We start from the raw sequence: 25,697 nt of genomic DNA, 5'->3' as shown, positions 1-25,697 counted from the left end.
AACCTGCCGCGTCGGGAATCGAACCCTGGTCCCGGGCCGTCCTCTGCTCTCGGGTCTGCCGCCTCTAACCAGTGAGCCACACTACTTCACGCTTCTGGCTTTGGAGTCCTGGTTAGCAGGAACCCAATGCACTTTCAGTTGCAATCACATCATACACCAGGCAAAAAGTCAGGGTGACCAGGTAAAAAATTGCACTTTCCTACAATGGTAAATTAATATTCAGTCCTGGTAGGTCAACGTCCCATTCCTTTCATTTGTCGCAGGGGAACAAAGAACCTCACTTATTTAATTATTCCTAAAGAAAGCTGCTCTTATTAGACCAATCGTAGTTTCTTGTAATAAGAGTATATCGGTTTTATGTTTAAATAGATAATTCTCACATTTTCTACATTTAACTGGATGGTTAAGTCCCTTTACGTTCTGTAAGATCACCTTTAGATTTTCTGAGAGGTGAGAGCCATAATGTCTAGAAATATATGACCATTGAGCTAAATGAGGCTGTGGAATTCCTCCAGGAGGGCGAATCACATTGCAGGTGATTACGCTTCTGTCAGGACATACACAAGCATTTGTCAGTACATATATACATTGCCATTAAGAAAAGGATAGGTATGCCTAGTAACTAGATTGCTTAATTTAAGGAGTCCTTATGGGTGAATAGTAAAGTAACAAGCGTAAAACAGTATACCTTATAGGCTCAATAATTCAAGAGCAGGGAGGTAATCCAAATGACTGAGAACCTGCCCCAGCCAAGATCTTATACAGCATTAAGGAGCATCTATCGAACTTGGAATCACATCCTAGAACACATGTAAGCAGAAAAACAACATATCTAAATATGGTATTGTGTTATAGGGAAAACATTCCGTATTGTGAAAGAGTGCCAGATATATTTGGTAGATTATGAACACTAATCATAACATCATAAGATGCATGTGGTAAACCTATCTGCCGTTGACAGGGAGGTAAACATGAATTTGGAACATGTGGCATTCGAGAGGTTCACAGACAATAAGTGGCTTTTGTTGGCAAATTTCTTTTCAGTTTTTTCTCTTGTTAGTAGTGGTAGGTTAGTCTCCATGCCTTGTACAGGTCAACAGATCCTTGTGGTCAACAAAGATATGATGGTTTTCACAATTCTTCAAATTAAAACCTCAGTTAAAGAATGCAGGCAACTGAAATCGAAAGACACTGACATTCTAACAACAGACGAATTTTCAATGTTGGAAATTTTAGAAAATCAGCGATCTGAGAAAAAAGAAAATGAAGAACAAACTCTGGCACAAAGAATCAGAGAAGTAGGAGTAGAACTAGAACCACCGTCAACAAGCTTCAAACATGCATCGCAATTCCCACCTCAGATGCCGTACGATGCAATAGACGCATTCTCAGATGCAGTAATGAAGGATTTGACCAAATTTCACTCAAATAGTAAAACTCCAAAAAAGACCAAAATGAATATTTCAAAAGAACAAAGACTCATACTATAAGAACTGGAAATGAACCATGAAATTATTTGCAAACCTGCAGATAAAGGGGGCAATATTGTCCTCTTGATGAGGGAACAATATTGCCAAGAGGCGCTAAGACAAATGAACAATGTGTCGCGGTTAGCAGCGACCAGATATCCCAAGAAGAGAATACTCAAGCCACTAACCTTCAGGTACTAGCCAGCGGGGACCACAGCGCGAGAAAAAGTCTCCCAGTTCCCAATAATGCCCACTCTCCCAGCATGAAGCACACGCAAGGGACAGACGGCACTCCAGGAAAAAGGGAGGGAACAACGAAGGAGGACGTTGTTATGAAGATACCCCTCTTGGTCTGGTCAAAAGGTCTTCAAGTCACAACACAACTGGGAAAACACAAAAGGACAGACCATTAGCCTGCATGGGACATGCCTTTCGCTGTATATGCTAAGGAAAGACCAATACTTACAGGATATTACGTGGTACGTGCCCAAAAGGATTCTGGTCGGTGTAGTAGTGGGTCGACAGGCCAGAGCCTCATAAGTCCATTCACTAACTATGATTAACAAAAGGATTTCCAATACGTCTCTTAAGCCTTTTAGTTACTGTCACTGTAGGCTGGGAACGAAGTTCAAAGCAAGGGGGGCAGGGACTCCACAGGAATGCTATTGCGGAGATAGAAAACAGTTTATCTAGCACGGCCGTGCTAAACTACAATGTGCCTACCTCTAAGTGTTCGGTACGGCAAGTCTCGGCTTCCTCCAAGCGGGAAGGCAAGCGTCCGCTGCTGCTGGGCTCGGCGTCCTCCGAGCGGGAAGGCAAGCGTCCGCTGCTGCTGGGCTCGGCGTCCTCCAAGCGGGAAGGCAAGCGTCCGCTGCTGCTGGGCTCGGCGTCCTCCAAGCGGGAAGGCAAGCGTCCGCTGCTGCTGGGCTCGGCGTCCTCCGAGCGGGAAGGCAAGCGTCCGCTGCTGCTCAAACAAAGTACACAGGCTCACTCTCTCAGGAATCATGAAAGGATTGACAAGCACCGGGCAGTGTCGGGGAGGTGCTTATAACGCTGTTCCCGCACACGACTTCCGGTTTGCCTGAACCCAGGTCATTCTGGGAGTTGTAGTGCCGTGGCGGTTTCTACGTGTTGCTACTCTGCTTCGACCCCAAGAGGACAGTAGCGCTACACAATGGCAATTTCTACGAAAAAAACATGAGATGCTACAATGAAAGCATCATACAACATCAAGCCTTAATCAAAAAATGGCACATGAAATCAATGTTGGACACAGAATAATACCTATTTCTTAAGAACAGCAATCCGGTTATACCGACATTTTATCAATTACCCAAAATTCACAAGGATGAAAAAAACCCGCCTGGAAGACCAATCGTCTCGTCGATAGGAAGTCTAGCTGAGAAGTTATCAATATACATTGATCATTTCCTCTTTCCTTTGGTCCTACAATTGAGTTCCTACACTAAAGACACCAAAGACTTCATTATGAAGATCAGCGACCTTATATGGGAACCATCATACATACTAATGGCATTAGACATCACAAGCCTATATACGTGCATTGACCACCAGCATGGAATAACGGCAGTTAAGCACTTCTTGAACAAGAGACCTATGAAGTACTCGGAACACAGCAAAATGCTGATTGAACTCATTCAATTTTGTCTAACCAACAAAAATGTTCTATTAGAAGGTGAACTGTACAGACAAATATCGGGAACAGCTATGGGTACCTGCTTCGCCCCCAGCTATGCGAACTAGTTTGTAGGCTGGTGGGAGGAGCAGGTATCCCAAGACCCGGAAAATGCAAAATGGGTAGAAAACATCGTAGTCTGGTACAGGTAAGTTGACAACCTCTTCCTAGTTTGGAGGGGGTCATCAATTTCGGCTGGAGGAATTTGTTCACCATTTAAACAAAAACAAAATCAACCTCAGATTCACCTCAGATATTAGCTCTAAAACTATAAATTATCTAGATCTAAGAGTGTTTGAGAAAGACGGCAAACTAGAGACAGAATTGTTTAGGAAAAGAACAGCGGGCAATTCCATTCTGCAGGCCAGCAGTAACCACCCACAGAAACTGATAAAGAGCATCCCATATGGGGAGTTACTTAGACTTAAACGGAACTGTTCCAGGGAGTGCGACTTTATTGCAGCAGCACAAGATAGCATTGCAAGGTTCAAAGTTAGAGGGTACAATGCAGATCTCTTGAATACCACCTTGGAAAAAGTAGACAAGATTCCAAGAAGTGAGTTATTCAAAGCACACAAGACCAAACAGGAAGAAGAAGGGAAAGATGGAGGGAAATTCAGGCTAGTCACCACCTACTCAGATGATGCCAATTCCCTAAGAAATATATTGAGAAACAGCTGGCACATCTTGAAAACTGATACTGTCATCGGAAATGACATACCACAGGCTCCACTCTGTCACGTTCCATACCACATTGAAAGAACACGCGAGGAATGCATGTTGTGTGACTGAAGGGACTACATCTCCCAGTGCCGAGGGAAGGTGAGCCTCCTCCCCTTTCCCAGTATGCTGCCTACTTAGGCCCCTCCTCTCCGTTACTCCGGTGCTTGTCACCTGAAGTCTATGGAGGACTGTGCTGGCCTTGCACGTTAGTGAGGAGCCCTGTTTTGAACATTTGAAGCCGAGTTCAGGAAAGCGCATTTGCCATGCTGGATCACGAAGCGCAGGTACGTGCTTGAAGATTACCTGCACTTCCGCATTTGAGAGCTGAGAGCCGCTGAGGTCAGGTAAGCGCATAGCCGCGCTGGAGACATGGGGGCCGTTCGGGATAGTTAGTGAAGCGCATTGCCGCGCTGGATTAGGGAAAGGTTTTTTGTTTGGTTTGAAGCGCTGGGAGCGCGGTATGATTTCGAGACTGATTTAGGGTCATTTAGTTAGCGCATTGCGGCGCTGTATTAGGGAAAGTTTGTCATTGGAATTGAAGCGCTGGGAGCGCTGTATTGATTTGAGACTATTATTGTTTAGATTCTTTTGGGGCCATTAAGAGCTCACATGTTCATTTCAGAAACCCACACGCTGAGTGAAGTTGTTGGGTTTGAAGGCAAACGGAGGCATTGTGACACACCAGCTCTAAAAGCACCTGGACTACAAGGAGTTAGTCTGTCAGGGGCAGAAGAAGGAAAATACAGAAACATTAGGTTTTGGACCATATGAAACCAGTCTATATTAACCAGAAGAGGATGATTATAGAGGACTACTATTTTTCTTTTGCTTACTTTATTTTTACCTTTTGATCTTGTTTTGAAGAATACATGTGGTAGTTGCAAAAGTAAGTTATATTACACACATAGTCATATTGATATCACAAGAAGTGTGTATGGTATGTCTGATGTGCTCTCTCTCTTATGCAGGGTTCACAGGCTAGAGAGAGGTGAGAAACCCCTGCAGTGTCATCTGACTCAAGAGTGAACATTCAAACTGCTGCAACTTTATTGGTTATTTATCCCTTTTTTCCCCTTCCCTCGGTATGGTTCAATCTGTATGAGTTTATGAGTACTCACACGTGGATCCATATAGGGGGAGAAGGAGAACAATCTTCAAGTCATTGCTCCTGCTGTATCCGGCTGAAGGGGTTAGTTAACCTATGTTGAATTCATGAAACACTCATCACTTTCAAGAAAGCTAGATCACTACGGGACCGGCTGGTCCATAGCCATCTACAGAAAATGCCAGACATAATTGGCAGAATAAAAGATATGAGAGGTTTTTATCCCTGTGGGAAGTGTAAAGCCTGTGCAAAAAAATAGAAAGGTGCTGTTCTACAAAATACCAGGCTTGAAACAGAAAAAGACCATCAACAAATTTCTTACCTGTCACATGACACATGCCGTATATTGCCTCACATGTCCTTGTGGGTTGCGATATATAGGCAGCACTGTACATAGAGTAAAAATCAGGATTTTAGAACACCAGTGTGCGATTGTAAATAAGGATTTTAATTACCCAGTAGCGAGGCACTTTTCCATCAAACATGATAGCAACAGGGAGCTGTTGCAATATTTTGCCTTGGACCATGTACCGCTAGACCCAAGGGGAGGGGATAGGGTACTGAAGCTGCAGAGACTCGAGTCCCGCTATATCATAAACCTACAGTCAAAGGCATCCAATGCATTAAACAAAGGGGAAGAGTTGGCAGTGCATCTGGGTAATCTGCAAATATCACTATTACTAGTGTGTTATATTTTTTTATCAAACAATGTCTGTTGAATATGACTATACTAATTTGAGAAGTGGAAAGCTACGTTTCAACATGTGTTTTTGTTATTAATGTTTTTTTTACTGTAGAAAGCTTTTATGGCAAAATTTGCGAACCTTACTTTTAAAAATTCCAAATTTTTATGCTGAACTATGTGTTCAAACAGTGATAAAGACGTGAGGGAGAAACTAATTTAACACATTAAATTAGAATATATTCACATTCATCTAAATAAGTGACCTGTGGCTGAAGCTACTTGTGGATGTAGTGTGCTGTAACGATGACTACATGGTTTCAGATCTGCGTATTGTGATCAGCCGGCTAGCAGCAGTTCAAGAGGGTAGCGTGTGAATTCCATTTTTTATTTAATGGACCAATATAGGAAACTAAGGAGTGCTCAAGCATTCCCTTTTAACTACCATACATTATATGATATGTTATTATTTAGGGCGTGATTCAAAAAGTTAACTACGAGTGTATAGTGAGTTTATGACTGCTGAGAGTCCGTAGTCAGGGCAGAGAACTCTGTGCATGAAAATATAGGCCTGTCCAAGAACATAGATTCTTACTGCACTTATCTCTCTTACCACCAGAGGTTATGAGCAACTCAGGAGGTTAGGATGACGTGTTAAGATGCAGTGCTTTGTAAGGCATCCTGTGGGCGGGCCTGAAGAATCAAGGGTTAATACCGCCACCAGCACGTGAAAGCATACTAGGGTGTCTAGTCTTACAAATGCAAGCGTCACGCCTGAATATACTCTGCAAGCCAACATATGGTGATATGTTTCCCAATAACGGCAAGGTACTACAATTACAATATGCTGAGTAGCTGCTAAAACATTAAATTCAACCCATATTATTAGTTCTTTGTATTGTCTACATTGGCCACTGTAATTAGGCATTGAAAACGAACAGCTCAGTTTAGTTCTTCACTATGGATGCAATATTTAAACAGGTTATTGTTTCATGCTGGTATATTGTTCCATACACCCTATAGTACGTGGAAAAATACACAGATTTATGGCGCTGTGGTTTTGCTGCATGCTCAGGCAACTATAATAAGCAGAGTTTAATCCCATGTACTTTGTGAGCAAACAAAAGTGGATGCCAACTACGAATCATAATCCTTTATGATTTATAGAGATAGCGTTCAAGATAAAGGAAAGAACACTTAAGTCAAACGGGATTTAGTTAATGTACTTTCATCACTGAGTCTCTTTCGTTCAAAACAAAATGTTGTATCTGCGCAGGTTGTTTATTTCTGAAAACTAGAAACTAGGTGGATATCTAAGACTAAGATAGAAATAAACAGTCATTTACGAAGATAATTACGGAAGAGGAAATGTAATCTATTCATTGTACAGCAGTATGGCGTTTGAATAGCGCTTACTATTCCTATCTGGAGTGCTGAGGCGCTTCTCCACGCGGATAGAAAGCTACCCCGGCCAGGTGTGCAGTTGGCAGTGTGCTCTCTTTCAGCGTATGTGGCAAGTGTTTACAAGCCTTGAGTGATGGCCATCAAGGTGTGGTTATTGTGTTATAGGGCGCGGCATAAGGTGGTGTGATGAAGGAGGAAGTGTGCTAGATAGCAGCACCTGCTTATAGTTTCCGTGTGCTGGTGGCTCTGAATAGCTCAAGATGCCTTTGTCCTGTTGGTAGCTTTTCTTTTTTTAATCCTCAATAGGATTTACTATCCTGGCTGTCGCAGGAGTTGTGCTTTATGAGATATTATGGGTCTGGGAGAGGTAACAGGTTTAGAGAAAGAGTGAGGGGAATCTTAGATGTTTTAAGGCATGGGAAAAGTGGGCAACGGCCCAGGGCCCCCAGCTTCTAGGGGGGCTTTTAGTAAAGTGATCTATCTCAATTTCCCTCATTTTCATTGATTTCTCCATCACCTTTTTCCCTCTCTCTTCCTGACTCTATCTCTGACCCTGTCTCTCTCTATCTAGTGTCATTTTAAAGTTTTGTGGACCACAGGCAATACACATTAAAGCAGCTGTGTTTGACATTTTAAATAGAATATAATATTGTTTGGCATCACGCAGGCTTGAATTGTTCGAAAGTTGGTAATTAAAATTCAATGTTGTTCCGAAAAAAGGGGCCTCAAAAATAAGTCCTGCCTAGGACCCAAAAAATCCTTAAGATGACATTGTCAAAGATAGGTGTGAATGCGCTGCATTACGGTCCTTCCTTTTATGATTGCTCTTATGAGACATCAAGAAAGGGGATCTGGAAAGATGGACTGCGTAACCATCACCTTTGTTATTATGTTTTGCCCTTCTGTTGTGTAGATGCATCAACTCGGCTTAATAGTAGATTTCTGAATTGTGATGGAAACTGCCTCCCCTGGAGCACCTCACCTTCTGTGGAGCCTTGACTAAGCATGGCAGTTAAACCGCAAACACATATTTGAAGAGGATGTCGTGTGGTTTTCCTATCAGTTTAACAGGCTAACTTCATCTGGTTTCCACATAACTGTAAATTGCAGATAATGTGTACAAACTGAATCAGTGTGGGACGGCTCTCTCGTTTCATTCTGGCTGTTACTTTAACATGTTTACAGCTGGGGCTTTAGGTCATCATCATTAGATCATTGATAAAATAGTGTGGCTTTAAAGCACACACCACTAACAGAGTATACCATGAAGTCACACTTTACAGAGGATGCCGCTGCCAATGGACATTGATTTACTGAAATGCCCTGGAAAAGCCGAAGTGACATCACTCATTCGGTGATCCTCAAGGCCTCTATGCTATCGTGGTATCACATGACCTCTGAACCTGATGATTTGGAGGAAGTGATGGCATCTGGCCCTTGATCCTGTTGACATCACAGCAAATTACATCACTAAAGTGAAAAAGCCTAGAATTTCACGACAAAGAAAATGGCAACACAATTACGAAAGAACACTAAAGTTTAACTTATTTACTACCCTTTCATTAAAAACGATGCAGCAATGATTTGCCAGTGGTGCAGTTACCTAATACCCAAAGCAAAACCAAAGGGGATGATGGACGGAGTGTTGAACATTGCAAGCACTTGCCCCCAGTCACAGATCTGGGTTTAATCCATCATCATTCTTTAGCTCACTCCACCACCCCAGTTCATGCAAATCAGTCTGACCCTGTGCCTCATGGGAACAGTCCAGCCCGAACTGCCAAGCCATGTTTTCCCTGGACTGGAAACAAGCATCCTGGGACTGGCTTCTGGCAATCAGCCATCATCAGCCAGGCTAGCTTGAATCCAGTAGCAAAGTGAGCAAGGGATCCATGTCTGGGCATACCCTGCCAAGTTAGGGCGAACAAAGCAAAACCAAAGGGGATGATGGACGGAGTGTTGAACATTGCAGGCACTTGGAATCAAGCTATCCTGTCTGAAGAGGGGTAAAACCCTGAAACCGGTCCTAGGATGCTTATTTCCAGTCCAGGGAGGACCTGGGTTGGCAGTTCGGGCTGGACTGTTCCCATGAGGCATAGGGTCAAGACTGATTTGCATATGGCTGGGTTCAAGCTGTAATGGCATGGTGAGTAAAAAATCGATGGATTTAGGAACAGATTTCTGTACTGGGGTGAATGTATAACATTGTTCTGCATTCTGTCCATCAATGTTTTTTTTTGCATTTGTCACCCCGAGTGGGATGGGTCCCGTGCTCTCCATGCCACTGGAATCAAGCTATCCTGCCTGAAGAGGGGTGAAACCCCGAAACCGGTCCTAGGATGCTTGTTTCCAGTCCAGGGAGGACCTGGCTTGTTCGGGCTGGACTGTTCCCAAGAGGCACAGGGTCAAGACTGATTTGCATATGGCTGGGTTCAAACTGTAATTGCATGGTGAGCAAAAAAACTATGGATTTGGGCTCAGATCTCTGTACTGGGGTGAATGTATGACATTGTTCTGCATTCTGTTAATCAACTGTTGTTTTTGCATTTGTCACCCCGAGTGGGATAGGTATGCCCAGACGTGGGTCCCATGCTCCCCATGCCACTGAAATCAAGCTATCCTGGCTGAAGAGGGGTGAAAGCGCGAAACTGGTCCTAGGATGCTTGTTTCCAGTCCAGGGAGAACCTGGCTTGGCAGTTCCGGCTGGACTGTTCCCATGAGGCACAGGGTCAAGACTGATTTGCATATGGCTGGGTTCAAACTGTAATGGCATGGTGAGCAAAAAAATGATAGATTTAGGCCCAGATCTCTGTACTGGGGTGAATGTATGACATTGTTCAGCATTCCGTCCATCTACTGTTGTTTTTGCAGTTACCTTATACCCAAGCATAACCATCCCATGCAAATGCAGAGTTAACATTCCCAGGTATAACCCATGTATGCCGGATTAAAGCCTTGGCTTCGAATGTTCAGTTTCGGCCTCAAATGCTTCAAAAAATCTACAATTGCTTGTCACACGCCAGATCACTGGGCACGTCTCCGTATGTCTAATGACACCCTATAACGCCCGATTTCAAAGGATTGACAGAGCACCACATGCCCAAACAGTGAACAAAATGTTGAATGAGTAGGCACAGACCAGAATCCCCTTGTACAGTCTTAAGCACTTCTACTGCTGGTACAAAAACACAAATGCCTAGGCACCGCTTTATTGCTGCACAGACTTCTGCTTCGGCACTGGAGATTTCCTGGCTGCCTAACAGATGGCTGGGACAGAGTTGTCTACTTCTTAGTTATAAATCTCTGGGTCTAGAAATTTGCGATGGTCTAGTGGTGCTAGCCTCTTTCCCTAGAACACATGGTTCTAGGTCCTGCCATGGAAGGCTGGTTGTCCCTCCGGAACCTCGCTTGCGGCGAGTGAGAGAAGGTAGGACTTATAACCGAGCAGGTCGCATGCCAATACATTTAGTGGCCGATGGTCCATCGCTAGTAGGTTGCAAGGATTGTAACTCACTATAATTGCTTTTTAACAGTGCTGTTGTTTGTACAAGAACTTTTACCTTTCACTATAACTTTTCATCTCTACACCCGATTTTCTTAATTGTGATGGTATTTTACTCTATACTCTGGTGCCTTTTTATCAAACTTGATTTCGTTGTGTTTAAATATTTATTTTACATATGGTTTTTTTGGTTTCTTGTACATGTCCCACATGCATTTCTCTGGGAAAAAACCTTGGAGCCAAGCAATCAAAGCTACCAAAATGAGCATAGTGTTAGTCACAGAAATAAACTATTTTACCATTTGAATGTCAATTGATTCGCCCATGTAGGGACTCAGCCATAGCTCATATCAACCATTATCCAAAATGGGGTAACCCAAAAAGTCAAAGACCTGGGTATTATATACTATTGAAATACAGTGGTCTTCAACCATTACTTTCCTTCAACTGAATTAATCAATACATGATCAATGTTGCCACATAGTTACGGGATATGTCTCTCAGATCAACCCTACACATTCAATGTATTAAATCTTTACAAAGAAGAAAACAAAATGCAACAGCCGCAATTACAAAATCAGGGGCAATTTTAATTCATTGCGTTTACCACTATCTCTGTATCAGAGGCTTTTAGGGTTGCCCAAAGAGGGCGTGCAAGAAATAAAGAGTTGTCAAGTGCTCAGTAGGAGAAAGTAGATAAAGGCATAGAGATATTCACAATATTATACACACAATAGATCGGTTGCACAGTTCACCGTCTTACAATAACCTGGCTTATAATATAAGTTTTATACACATTTTTCAATAAATGGAGACATAGCTTCCAAAAACCTATTGCACCAGAAAATGTGTTTCAGAATCCAGGTATTACAAAAATGGGGGGAGCGTCGACGTTTCGACTCATCTTAGGGCCTAAAGGTGAGTTAGACCGTGGCCATGCGAGTCTTCATCAGGACTAGTACATCGGGCAACCCAAGGAGTAGTGTTGGCCCCTATAGTGTGGATGGACCAAGTGGAATGTCTTCACCCTTTGTCCCAAGATTAGTGTTAATTCCTTATCCACAGAGCGTAGATAGAACACTTTATTCTCATGGTGTAGCAGGCTTAAATCTCTGCATACTCAATTGTCAAGGATATTTAAAGATGGTCCGCAAAGTCGATTGCTTTGTATCCCAAAGTCGTATATAGCTCAGACCATTGGTTCATGGGTATATATGGGGATAAGTCCGCGGGATCAATCTTCCTAGTTCAAAGAGATAGGCGTTCTGAGCCGACCGCTGCTCACACGCCGTGTTTGAAGTTGAGAGCAACGTATACGACTTTGGGAGACAAAGCAATCCACTTTGGGTACCATCTTTAAATACCCTTGACAATTGAGTATGCAGAGATTTAAGCCTGCTACACCATGAGAATAAATTATTCTATCTACGCTCCATGGATAAGGAATTAACACTAATCTTGGGACAAAGGGTGAAGACATTCCACTTGGTCCATCCACACTATAGGGGCCAACACTACTCCTTGGGTTGCCCGATGTACTAGTCCTGATGAAGACTCGCATGGCCACGGTCTAACTCACCTTTAGGCCCTAAGAAGAGTCGAACCGTCGACGCTCACCCCCTTTTTGTAATACCTGGATTCTGAAACACATTTTCTGGTGCAATACGTTTTTGGAAGCTATGTCTCCATTTATTGAAAAATGTGTATAAAACTTATATTATAGGCCAGGTTATTGTAAGACGGTGAACTGTGCAACCGATCTATTGTGTGTATAATATTGTGAATATCTCTATGCCTTTATCTACTTTCTCCTACTGAGCACTAGACAACTCTTTATTTCTTGCACGCCCTCTTTGGGCAACCCTAAAAGCCTCTGATACAGAGATAATGGTAAACGCAATGAATTATAATTGCCCCTGATTTTGTAATTGCGACTGTTGCATTTTGTTTTCTTCTTTGTAAAGATTTAATACATTGAATGTGTAGGGTTGATTTGAGAGACAAATCCCGTAACTATGTGGCAACATTGATCATGTATTGATTCATTCAGTTGAAGGAAAGTAATGGTTGAAGACCACTGTATTTCAATACTATAGCTCATATCAAGGCTGTGGCCACTTCTCCCATAATTCAAACAATCCGATTTCCAACAAGACCCATATGCAACAGCATAACCAGAAATGCTCATAGCACTCCCATATGGCTGGTGTAGTCCAATATGCCCAGTGCAGCACCATATGACTGTGCGTAGTCCCACTTACCCAATGCAGCCTTTCCTGTACATGCACAGCCATACATGAGCACAAGTCAACCAACTGGGAGTGAGAGGAAGCTACTTACCGCTTGCTCTTCGGTCAGTTAGGGAAGGAGCGCAGAGACTGCTGGAGACATGTCTCTCGTTCAGACACGCAGCAATGAGGCACCTGGGATATTTAACCTCCGGAAGCCATTTGATGAGTGACCTTAAGGAACCCTCTCATCCTTTTTAATAAACTTGAAATTCATCTCCACTAAATACCTTCAGGAGTCACCAACACCGATTAGTTTTTGATAGATGTGCTTCACTTCTGGGCTTAGATAGGTGCTGGAAGTTGCTGAACCGTGGCAACTATGCCATGAAGTGACTTGTGAATCATCCTCTTGTGATGCTACAGTTTCATTAAAGGCTTCTTTCATCCTATACTTACAGTATTTTACTAGGTCTATTTTCTTTCTTACCCAAGACAAACCCAATAGGCCTACCATATACAAGTCTTTCACATTTTTAGCTTAGGTGGCATTATCAGTGAGGGAAGTGGGCCTGAGACAGAGGTCAGGCACCCAAGGACATGCTAGTAAATCACTCACATAAAAAGTCATACTCAAGGTATACATGAGAACCATGGAGTGCACATTGTGATAAAATCATCCTTCGCCAGCCGTGGCCGCTGCAGGTAAGAGTGGTGGGGCCGACTGGGGAGGATTTCGAGAGACGACAACGAGGGAAAATTAATTTATTTAATTTTCCCTGTGGCCCCACTGATCTTACCTGCAGCTGCCGTGGCTGTCCTTGGCCCTGTCTTGCCAGGTGAGGTTCCCCTAGCCTGGCCTGGCACTTAGGCCTGGAATGTTCTTACTAGAGAAGAGTCATGGCTAATTTGCATAAGACAGGTCTCTTCTGAAGTGGTCTGAAATAGGATCCGAGCATTTGCAAGTAGCTGAGACTTCTGCAAGCATTCCATCTATCACCTTTGTGTTTTCCACAGTGCACCCCCTCAGTGCAACGAGTATGCCCAGTCGTAGGATCCTTGCTCTCTGTACCACAGGACTCAAGTTGTACCTCACTGATGTGATTTAACTATCCTGCCTGAAACCGATCTGGGGTTGCATTTGAATTCTGGTTGGACTTTTTTTCAAAGGAGTAGAGTCAAGGCTGATTTACATATGGCTGATCTCTGTCTGAAGAGGCTTTGTGGTGAAACATCATAGAATGGAATGGGACAAAAGTCAAGGCCAGCAGCTGAAACGTCTAAGCGCATTCCACCAATCGCCTTCCTGTTTTCCGCATTCAGAGACATGGGATCTTTATCATTTGATTTGTGAGGATGTTTGCATCTCCTCTTCGTGCATACTTCTACTTGTTCTGCCTAATTTTAATTATGACTTTGTTATTGTTATGTGTTGAGGCGAGCCCACAATCCTGTGAGAGTCGACATAGATCAGGAAGCGCTCAGGCACTCTCGATTGCTAGGTTTAGAACTGCCCTCCTGAGCCCGAGTTTCCATTTATTTGTGCAGCAGAGCTATGAATGATGTCACAAGGCGTGTGTCAGCATGGTGATGGGGGCTGCATGAGCTGTGCCATGCCACCCTACTCCCTCACTATGCATAGCATCTCTCCCAAAGCAGAACAGAAAAGACACTGGGAAAATATCAACTAACACAGTAGTGACAACTGCATTGAACATGTTCTGGGGTTTACATCACATAGCCCTTCATTCTGAAGAAGCCATCAAGATTTAACGGGATCTCGTGCTGTGGGTGCCAGAGTCACGGGGTGCAACCACTTTGGTAGTTGTTTGGACTCTGTTCAGGGTTTCTGGCTTCGTTTATCTGACATCTCCTCCTAATGTGTCTTCCGTTTCCAAATCAAAGAGGTTTTAACGTTGTTACCACTGGATCTGCATCCAAATGTCCATTCCAAGAAACTTCATGAAGACGAGCGTATTTCGACAGTCGTTAACATTATCCCGGAAGGTGGTCACCATAGTCCCCTTCACTTTGGTAACTGTAGTTGTGGGTGGATCTGTCACATCAGAAGAATATCTGGCAAAATGGAAAAGGCAACATTGATGGCAGAATGAACGAGGTCCATCCTCCTCACCTAAAGAAAAACCCTCCTATCTGTCGCATTTTGAAAAAATATTGAATATGCGATATGGAATTGTGCTTCCAAACATAGCAAGCCTCAGACTTTCCACAAGTGAAACCAATAATTAAAAGAAAAAAGAAAAACAAGAAAGACTAAAGTAAAATAAACTATTGACTCCACATAGATCAAGCCCTCCAATACCATTGGTCTGCACAAAGGCTTAGGAACATCCATGGAGGAAACTGTTTGCTTCCCTAGCTTTCAAATACGCTGTTCTAAGTCTTTGTTTTTTTTAAGGTTGTCAAATAATCATAATACAGAGGACTGGTTCCTATTTATGCCATGCCTCTCTTTGACTGCAGCCTCCCTTCAGACCCTACATTTGTTCCTCAGTGTGTGGCGTGGGGGAACACTGCAAATGTGTTACCTTCCACATGCTATGCAATGAACAAGCAGCTGCAAAGTTCCCAGCTCCCTGCACTTCTCGGGAAGTGGAGGCTTATGAATGTGTCACAGAGCTTTAACTGGTTGCTGAGGGACATTGTTGCTTGTTGGTTGGATGTTGGGGACGTGCAATGGCTACTCAGAAGTGGAGCTGTTAGATACTACCTCGATTGAGCTTTCCCCACGCTAAAGAAGATGTTGGCCATCCATGGTACCTCCTGAGAGAACAAAATGGACAAAACAGACTAAGTACTTCGGTTTTTATTTGGCATTCACAACCAGAGAACCACTCCAGGTGGCCTCAGGCCAGTGGTGAAGTCAGAAAGTCATGCAGACTCTCAAAAAGCTAATTAGCAGAACAATAACCAAACTCACATCACTGTGGGACTCTCGGGCCCTGGGAAAACTGAGGCACAGTAAGGGCTTCGCTCATTGGGACACTATAGGAATATCTACGGTGGGAGACCTATGGGAAAAAGGAGAGGTTATTCCATTTGACCGATTGAGGGAGCAGTACGACCTGGGGGCACGGGAGTCATACCGCTACGTTCAGATACGTCATGCACTGCTCACTGCCATCTCCCCTGGAGCGGGGGTGCCGGAATCCTCCCCGCTTGAGGACCGCCTCCTCACGGATTTTATGATTGAACGAGCGACGTCACTTACATACCGCAAGTTAATTAGCAACTTGCCGGACCCAATGCTTAAATTGAAAGACAAATGGGAGGGTGACATAGATGCTATGGATGAACACGAATGGAATGAAGCACTGGCGTCGCCAAAAGACGTTGGCATCCATGCAAAGTTAAGGCTCGTACAGCTTAAAGTTTTACATAGAGTATACTATACAAGATCGACGCTACATCGCATACACATAGCACAACATCCCTACTGTCTTCGCGGTTGTGGGGAGGAGGGTACGTTCTTCCACACAATATGGGATTGCCCGCGTATCCAGGAATACTGGAGGCAAATAATGCGCACAATATCACAGACCTTGGAGACCTCCCTGGTCCCCGAGCTACGAAAGTGCCTACTGAATGTGTGGGGACCCAACGACCTGTCCAGACATGGCCAACTCTGGGTGATAATAGCCAAACGGGACATTGCGCAGCGCTGGGGGGCGGTGGAAGTACCAACGAAAACACAATGGTGCATGAACATGAACAGGGAGATGATAACAGAAAGGGCGGTATACACTAGCCGGGCATGCCCAGGGAAATGGAATAAAATTTGGACCCCATGGAATGTATACAGAGGGGAGATCTGTGAGCCCCTATCGGAGGAAGACCCAACAACATCAGATGAGGAGGGGGAGGATGACTAATGTACTCTAAAGGTGAAACAAGGGAGGGGGAGGCCACGGGAAACGGGGAGGAACTTAAGACCTAGATGACAAGGATTAGAGGGACTAAAAGGGCGGGCCCCGGAAGAGTCACATACACGAGAGCACACTCATTCCCAGTATTGTATTTGTGACCGGCTCCAAGGGAGTAAGTGTAGGTATACACAGTGGGAACGCTCAAGACTCAGCTATTGCGAAACTAATTAATCATTGATGACCGCAATGTGATTTCTTTGTGTTTTACGTCGTTATTGTTATAAAATAGAAAACCAAACCTATATAGATCAGCAAACTATTGCAAATTATGTGCCTTTAATTTATTGCGGAATTGCCGACTCCAGAACATGACAACCAGTTTGAGGCTTTAACCTGTTGATTCGCAACTGCCGAAACAAGATTGCGGCCGGCCCCATGGGTTGTAGGCCAAAAGCTGTGTGAAACTGTAAGGTACAGAAAAGGTTTTGGGGAAAAAAAAGCTAATTAGCATTGCATCTGAGCAGCAGACAATCTTGGAATTCCTCCTCTATTAGTTCTTGCAGTGGTAAAATTCCCAAACCAAAGAAATGGAATGGGACAAACTACAAGAAATATGCAAAGTTCTGTACAACATTAAAACCTGCAGCGCCTCCAAGAAGAGAACTGGCTCATACCCTTCCTGGAAGTTTATATGATACATAATTGGTAACTGTGGATTATGGTTCAATATTCTCATTGATTGGTTTGGTGACTTTGCAAACTACAAGACCGAATGTGGTTTGTAAATGTCGTCAAAAGCCCGAGATGGCAGTATAGCAACATATTACACAAGATACCGTTATGCATTTTTTATATTATTAAACATATCAAATGTTTATTTTAGAAATAATTAGCATGAATATGGGTCTTTATCTAAAAGAGAAAGGATGATTGAAAATGCTAAGTGAAATACTGGGCTATACCATTTGATTAAACACTCAAAAGGTAATGGGAAGAATGCTTCCAATAAGTTTAACCACTGACAATCGCTCTGGGTAGCATTCCTTCTTCCTTTGCCCACCATACTACCTCATATTAGACCCTACTATATGCAAATCAGTCTTGATGCTACTCCAAAAGGAACTGTCCATCCCAAACTGCCAAACTAGGTCCCCTCTCAACCAGAATACAGGCAACCCAAGAATAGTTTTGCCATGATTGAGGCTCGTCAGGCAGGTGCAGCTTGGTTCCAGTGCCACAGTGAGCACGAGACCCATGTCTGGGCATACGCTTGGCCACCTTGGACTTTGAGGGGGCAAAAAACCCATTAGACACCAGGGAAATAATAGGAGAAAAAAAGAAGGGGTATGTGAGGCTGACACAGATATTCGCCTGTCCCCCCACCCCAGAACAGGTCCAACACTCTTTGAGACCCCCATCCCCAGGATCAGGGTGTTTTAACCCCAATCAGTCCACTCGGGTGGTAAAAAAGCCCACTAAACAGCAAGGACAACCTAAAATGGGGTGGGTGCAGATCGCTGTGCCCCCACCACAGAACAAGCACAAACATATGTCTGCCCCCAAACTTGAGGCAAAGATTGGGACGTTTAACTGTACCAAACCCATCTGGGTGGTAGAAAGCACACAAGACAGCAGAAAAAAACCTAATCTGAGGAGGCATTTTGAGCAAAAGAACAATGGGTTTGAACAGTATACCGAGCGATTGCCAGTTTTTAGATGTATTGCATGCATTCCTCCCATCACCTTTTGTGTGTGTTGACTATACTGTTTGACTGTAGTAAAAAGAGAGGTAATATTTATATGTAGCTAAGAATACAGGGTTTCAGATAAAGCTGGCTTTAGTTTCTTTAAACAATTCTATCTATAGAAATCAGGGCTCTGCTAGTAAAGCAGAACTATCAATGGGAGATCATTTCAATTAGAATTTTCTTCTTTCATGAATAGACTGTTGATTACATGAGATGCGGTGATTATACTCAAAGACTGTTGGTGCTGCTGCCAGCAAAGAAGAATTTACAGTAGACCCTGATTGCAATTTGAATGCTCAGCTATCCTGTAAAGATTTTTGATAAACAATAGCGGTTAATTGCTTTTCAATCGCTATGGTTTTGATTGACTTTCAGAAATAGACTGTCAATCAAACAATGAGCTAACACTAAACTCAGAGACACTTAAAGCTTTTCCTCAACAATCAGGCAATTAAACAACAGATGAGGATGAAGCTGTGCAAAATTCTGACATTACAATCTATTTTCCATCAAATACGGAAAATATTTCAAAAGTCCTGTGAAAATATGCATGTTGATACCCCTGCGGTAGCCCACTGCCATAATGGGAACTTTAACTCATCTAGCTGAAACTTCAACTTACAATTCCAATTTTATCTCTCCCTCGTTGGTTTAATTCAAAATTAAGTTAATAGTGCTGCAGCGTTTTTCTTTAATTTTGTTCTACAATACTTAGCATAAAAAAATTTTTGCAATCGTTTTGAGTTGGATGAACTTTTTTAACCTTTCCTTATACTTCATCATAGGTAGACTACACAGTTGCACTAGAAATCTCCCTGTGTAGAATTGATCAGCATGCTGCTTACCAGTTATAGGAAAGATTGTAATTTCTACTTTCTCCTAGAAGAGGTGTCTAGCCAAGACATCAACAACCATAATGCCTTTAGAGGTTGCTTTTTAGTTCACTGCATTAACGAATATTTTGGATGTACTGTCCTCAGGAAAATAAGGTGCATAATAATGAGTTACACCAATAATATGTTAAATATGTAATCAACGGGAAACAACTTTCACAACGCAACTTTTACAACGCACTACCATAACAATAAAACTTTTACAACGCAACATCCATTACAACGCATGCCATTACAACGCAACCATTACAACGCATGACACTACAACGCATACCACTACAACGCATGTCATTACAACGCAGTCATTACAACACATACCATTACAACGCATACCATTACAACGCATAGTACCCTTACACTAGTAATTTTTACCCCTACACTATCCAACACTTACCCTACTGTTGCACCCCCTGGAGTTAGAATCGTAATTTTTACCCCTACACTATCCAACACTTACCCTACTGTTGCACCCCCTGGAATTAGAATAGTAATTTTTACCCCTACACTATCCAATACTTACAATATATGCTATGTAATGGTATGCGTTGTAATAGTATGCGTTGGAAAGGTAGTATGAGTTGTAATGGAATGCGTTGTAATGGTAGTTTTGTGAAATGTGTTGTAATGGCATGCGTTGTAATGGAATGCGTTATGGATGTTGTGTTGTAAAAGTTTTGTTGTAATGGCATGCGTTGTAAAAGTATGTGTTGTAATGACATACATCCATAATCAACTGCATTTGTCTGACCCCCAATATCAATATAAGGGAATTTAGCATTTACAACAACCAAAAATTATTTAATAAATAATTTTAACCTATCATTTCCTTAACATGTTTATGCAAGCAGTAATAATTGAGTATCGAAAAACTTTCTTAAAAAGCATTGTGAAAATAAATATGATAATGTTTGCACATGTGAAAAAGCAATGTGATTTACAACAACTAAACTACATAACAAAGGGTACAAAGTCCAAAGTACTCACCACACTGCAGTCTGCAAAAGAAACATCACATACATTCAGCCGGAGCAGTAACCCTCCTGCCTCATCTGACAGCCATGATGAAACACCAGGGCCACCAGGTTTGTCCAGCCTGCCCCCAAATGCTCTTATAGGTATCATCAACACTCCTGCATCCAGTAGCGTATATAAATGAAATATTACAGAACCTAATTGGTATGAAAACGCGTCACATGGAGCAGCTGGACAAAATCATTACACTATTATAGGCACAGAATGTCCTCCCATAGTGTATCATCATTGTCAGGATGCAGCAGTGTGGCATTAAATTTGATGACTTAAAGGCACTTACAGGGGTAATATAATATCTTTCATTTGCTATCCAAGGCCAAAAACCATCTTCTGCCACCAACTCCCCAACAACCATCTCAGGGTAGCACAACAGTACCTCACATTGCTACTCCTGGCAACCAAACTGTGTTTCAGATCCTGCCGCTCAACAGTCACTATGCAGTGGTTATTCTGCAGGTCTTTGTGCTGCCAGCACTGAGAAGCCTACCTCCAAGAAAAGAAGAACTAATATCATCTTATGATCCTTGGATCTTTGGACTTTTATGTCACCCTTGTCATGGTATGGCTTAACGTTTTGTTTTAGCTTCTCAAGACTTTGTGTTTTCTGCGCCTTTATCTACTCAATATGGGCTATCTTTAGACACTCTTTCACTATTACTTTTACTATTACCTCTTTTTCGGAAAAACCTTTAACATGTTCAGGTGTAAATACAAATAAAAAATAGTTTGCACAAATGCAAGTAATCCTGGGCTTTTATGAATGTCAAAATGCTGCGTTCTTTGTTTACAGAAGCACACCACATTACTTGGGTATACAAAACAATAAGTATGTTAATTTGGACATCACAGCATGACTAATTATTGGAATACCGCATTCATAAGCACTTTCACCAACCTATGTGTATGCCCCTCCTACTTGATCCTCATCATTTCCAAAGTCTGATCAAGGTCCAAAAGATCCACACATGACTCCACAGTAAAGAAGCAGAAACGGACTACCCCTAACCACATGCTATTTCGTAAACAGATTAAAACCTGGCTGTTTTCTTCCATTTAACTTTTTTTCTACCTGCTGTGCTGTTTTGTCCTCTGGTATGTCCACAAGCGCTGGGACGCCCCGTTGCTGGGGCAGCCATGCGCTATATAAACAGATTTAACATAACATAACATAACACAAGGAAATGGCCTGTGAAGAAACAAAAACATCATAACTATGTATAATATTATGCAATGCATAATAAATCACCTTTAGCAGCTTTAAAAGAGCTGGAAAACTATGATAATTTACTTTAACATGAAATCTGTACATGCTTTGTGAGTGTTAATTCTAAATACTGTTTAATTCTATATCAACAAACATATGTCCATGATGGACAGGTATGAGTGCCAGTAATGTTAAAACATGACATACATTTTATAATGAAATGTAGTTAAATTACAGTTCAATTAATAAACAACAACACTCAAGATGGATGAATTTACTTTTAGTCATAAGATGTCTTCTGTCAGGTCACACCTAACTTCAAATCTATCTTTCCCACCCCTCTCATCACGATGTCGTCGAAGTCCAATATCACAATTGAGTTGTGGCTGTCTTCATCAGTGATGAATTGTATGTTTTTCTGTAGAGCAGGTTTGTGCAGCATACAGCATAGCACCACAATATTACAGCTGTGGCCATTAGAGTAAATAAATTAAATCAGCACCGGTGTTAGTAACACATCCCAAAAGAACCTTTAGAAGACCAAAAGTATGTTCCACAAGCTCTCTGGTAGGATCATGGGCATCATTACAAAAGGCATCTGTGGGTGTTGTTTGGTCCCATAAAGGTGTTAAAAACCATGTTAGATTGAGCTAGGCTGAATCTGCTGCATTCAATTATTTAAAAGATCATTAGATTTCTAAAGACTCAACAAAAGCCTATATTAATTATTATAAAATCTTGTTTTATAACTTACCAACAACCCAGGATTTCCTTAGTGCTAAGTCTGCTCTCTGTTTTGGTACACTGCTGTTGAGAACTACCCCTGGGTCATAAGTTGATTGCTTTTGGTTGCCGTATACCTTCTCCTGGTCATGAGGTGGAAAACAAGAATACATGGTAGAATCATTAGCACCAAACCACATGTGGAAATCCTCTTAAAACATAGAACTGCCCTAATTTTGTTAATTGTTGCAACATTCTCTTACAAATGCATAGGCTTCACTTCCAGTAACTGTGTGATGGCAGCTGAAAATGCTAATTGGGGCATTCATTTTGCATTGGCAGCACTATCTTGAACTGATTCTGTTGCACTGTAGTGTAAATTGTCATGATCTTAACAACTGCGAAGATGAAGTTGATATATTAATATCTAAAATAAGTTCTGTTTTGAAGATGTTTTCCAAGACTAATATTGTGTTGTACTTGAATGTCTTATTACTAATAATTATGTTTCTTTCTTGACTGGTGTGGAGCTCAGGATCTGTCTTGTAGACATGGTCATTAGGTATCCGAAGTAGTCTATTTTTTCATTGGTGAGAAGGATGCTGCTTATATAGAATATAAATGTAAAACAAAGTATTGATGATCTACAGATCACACAGTAAAATAATGTTATAAGTAAAATATTATGCACTAATTCATAAAAACATTTTTAATGCATTTAGGTTTTGGAAGTTATCATTTTTAACATTTTTAACACATCTCTTTTTTAAAACAAAAAACGTACCTTACATTTAATATTAGAAGATAACATCTATTTTATAGTTTCTACTTTTATTAAAAATAAAATTTATTTAATTTAAAATTACAATACCTGGGAAATATCATTGCCTTAACCATGTTATGCTTTCTCAGATGTTGTCCGCCTTTACTATTGGGCAAACTATGGTGGACAATATAGCAGGGCACTAGTGGATGAAAGACGTGTCACTGACCGAGTACTTTCTCAATAGACTTTTTTCATCATTCAAGTTGTTACCTGCTGTTCATTGTTTACTAGTCCATCATCCGCCATGGGGCATTGGCCCTTTCGTCTACTTAGTGTAAGTGTAATAGATGCACAACATCATGGCTGGCAAGACTGTCAAACATTATCGATGTAATATGACAAACGTGCCATGTGCCTGTTAATGAGGAATTCCCTGTCTGTCGCCGTGTCAGTCATTTATGTGTGTGACAAGGACAGATATTAATAGTGGAGGTACCGTGGTGATTGACATACTTCTCCATCATAGATTAAAGAAGTCTTTGTCAATTACATATAGTCCCGGTCTGTCAGACAAGCACCATCATTGGTAAACTTACTGCTTGAGTGACCGAAGTGAACCATCTACAATGTATCATCCGCAGAACAGAATTTCATCATGTCAGTGTACTGGACCATGTGTCTTTTCACGTTTACTTTCCTTGCCAAAACTGAGCTGAACACACCTTCTCCATTGCTGCGCCAAATTGTTCTGTTGAAGAAAGAAATCATGGCTGAGGGATCAAGTGACAGGGTCACCCCAAAAGAGCTAGAGATTCTGACAGATGGTGTCCAGGCAAAGTAACCTCATTTACATAGTCCAGCATAGAAATCGGTCAGTAGAGAGAGTATAAATGCATGAAATGTAAGTCTAAGAGGCTATTGACCTAGTAATATGTGTATAAATATGTTTTATATTTATTGGTTCAAGATTTGTGGTCTTACATAAGTTTTTTTAACACTTTGTAGTTTATTTAGTGTTTGGCAGACAGAGTACGAGGTCCACCAAGCTGTTGGTTCTTATTAGAATCTTGCAAACCATCATGTTCTGCCAGCGTAGCCCCTGTTCTCTCTGCCCTCAGAAACCTTGGACTGACGGCGCACAGACATTTGGCTGTTGGTCCAAGTACCTGAGACTTTCCACCTTATTTAGGGCAAATGTTCTGGCATAGTTTTTTCCTGTTTATAACTGTCAGGAAAAGCCTGGTAGTCCTGAACAGAAACAAAATAAACCTCACCCCCACACCATGGGAAAAAACTCTCATGGTCTCAGGGCCATTCGTTTTTTTTCATAAACAAATATCACTTTGGAAGTTAGATTTTGAAAAACAAAAAAGTTTGCTGAGCAGCCACATGAAACGTGGCGGCCACTCAGTAAACTTACAGAACCTTCAGAAGGGCCACCATGCTATGGCCTCCTCTAGAAGTACAGACAACACCCCCAGATATCGCTACATTTGTTGGATGTTCATCCTCCACGGTGGTAAAGGTTATGACCTCCACCACCCTGGCAGGACTGTGAGCTGCCTGACAAAAAATCAATAACTCCTTTATGGGATATTATAAACAAGTGTCACTATGAATTTCAGTTTTAATTTCTAATATGTAAAGTATTAAGGCGATTTACAAATTAGTAACAGTTTCTTTTTAGCGTCTATTGTTTTGGTCCACGCTCATGCCAAGATGACAATCTGGCGGTTCAGAGCCAAAAGTGTGTGCACCTTATTGGTCGATCAGCTCCTCAACATCCATCTGAAGAAAGAGTGGGAGAACATCGGTCAGTGGAGCAGGCCAACATTGCATCAGCAGACAGGGCAAACTTCCTGGCCGCAATATTACAAGTGAATTTTTATCATTTTACACAACACAACTAAAACGTATTGTGGAGTATTACTTTACAGAGCACATTGGAGCGGATATATTACACGTTGTGCAGCAGTTCTGGGTGAAATGAATGCCAACAATATAAAAGGCAGTGAAGGTCAGCATGAGTAACTATCCCCCCACTTGCAAGGTAACACATAGTTAGGGGACATAGACCAGACCTCCGTCCCAGGCCCAATACGTCTCTCCAACAATGCACATAGCCCTTTGATTCGGCTTGAGTTTGGCCTTGTACAACAAAAATACCAATGCAGGAGCAACCTGGTTACATTTTGGTTCAAGACGACAAAAGCTCAGAAAGGATCCCTTAAGGAGGCACTGAGAACAATATTTGAGGGGTTGTCGAACCCATGGCAGAAATACTGCCTGGAGAAAGTGGCAGAGTTGGACTTATCTACAGCATCCTGGTCACAAGAAGAACTAAACTAACTTGCAATAAAGAGGGTGCTAAAAAAGCACACCGACCAGATATCAAGGAAAGAAGATATAGCAAGATTGAAGATAAACAGAGGTCTGGCCGGCCTAAATGAGGCATAGGAGTGGAAAAAAATCCAGCCACACATGAACAATCCTCTAGGAAGGAAGTGTTTGAAGGAAATTCAATGATCGCGCCTAGTCCCCTATCAATAAAAAAACTGAACCCGGCTTGGAAATCATTAAACAATATAGTCAGTTGCAGGCTGTGTAATTATAGGGATGAATCATTGGTACATCT

The sequence above is a fragment of the Lissotriton vulgaris genome, chromosome 3_1 (genome assembly GCF_964263255.1).
Source record: "Lissotriton vulgaris chromosome 3_1, aLisVul1.2, whole genome shotgun sequence".
In the NCBI taxonomy this organism is placed as follows: Eukaryota; Metazoa; Chordata; class Amphibia; order Caudata; family Salamandridae; genus Lissotriton; species Lissotriton vulgaris.
The sequence above is the reverse complement of the archived record's forward strand: the minus strand, read 5'-3'. Positions refer to the sequence as shown.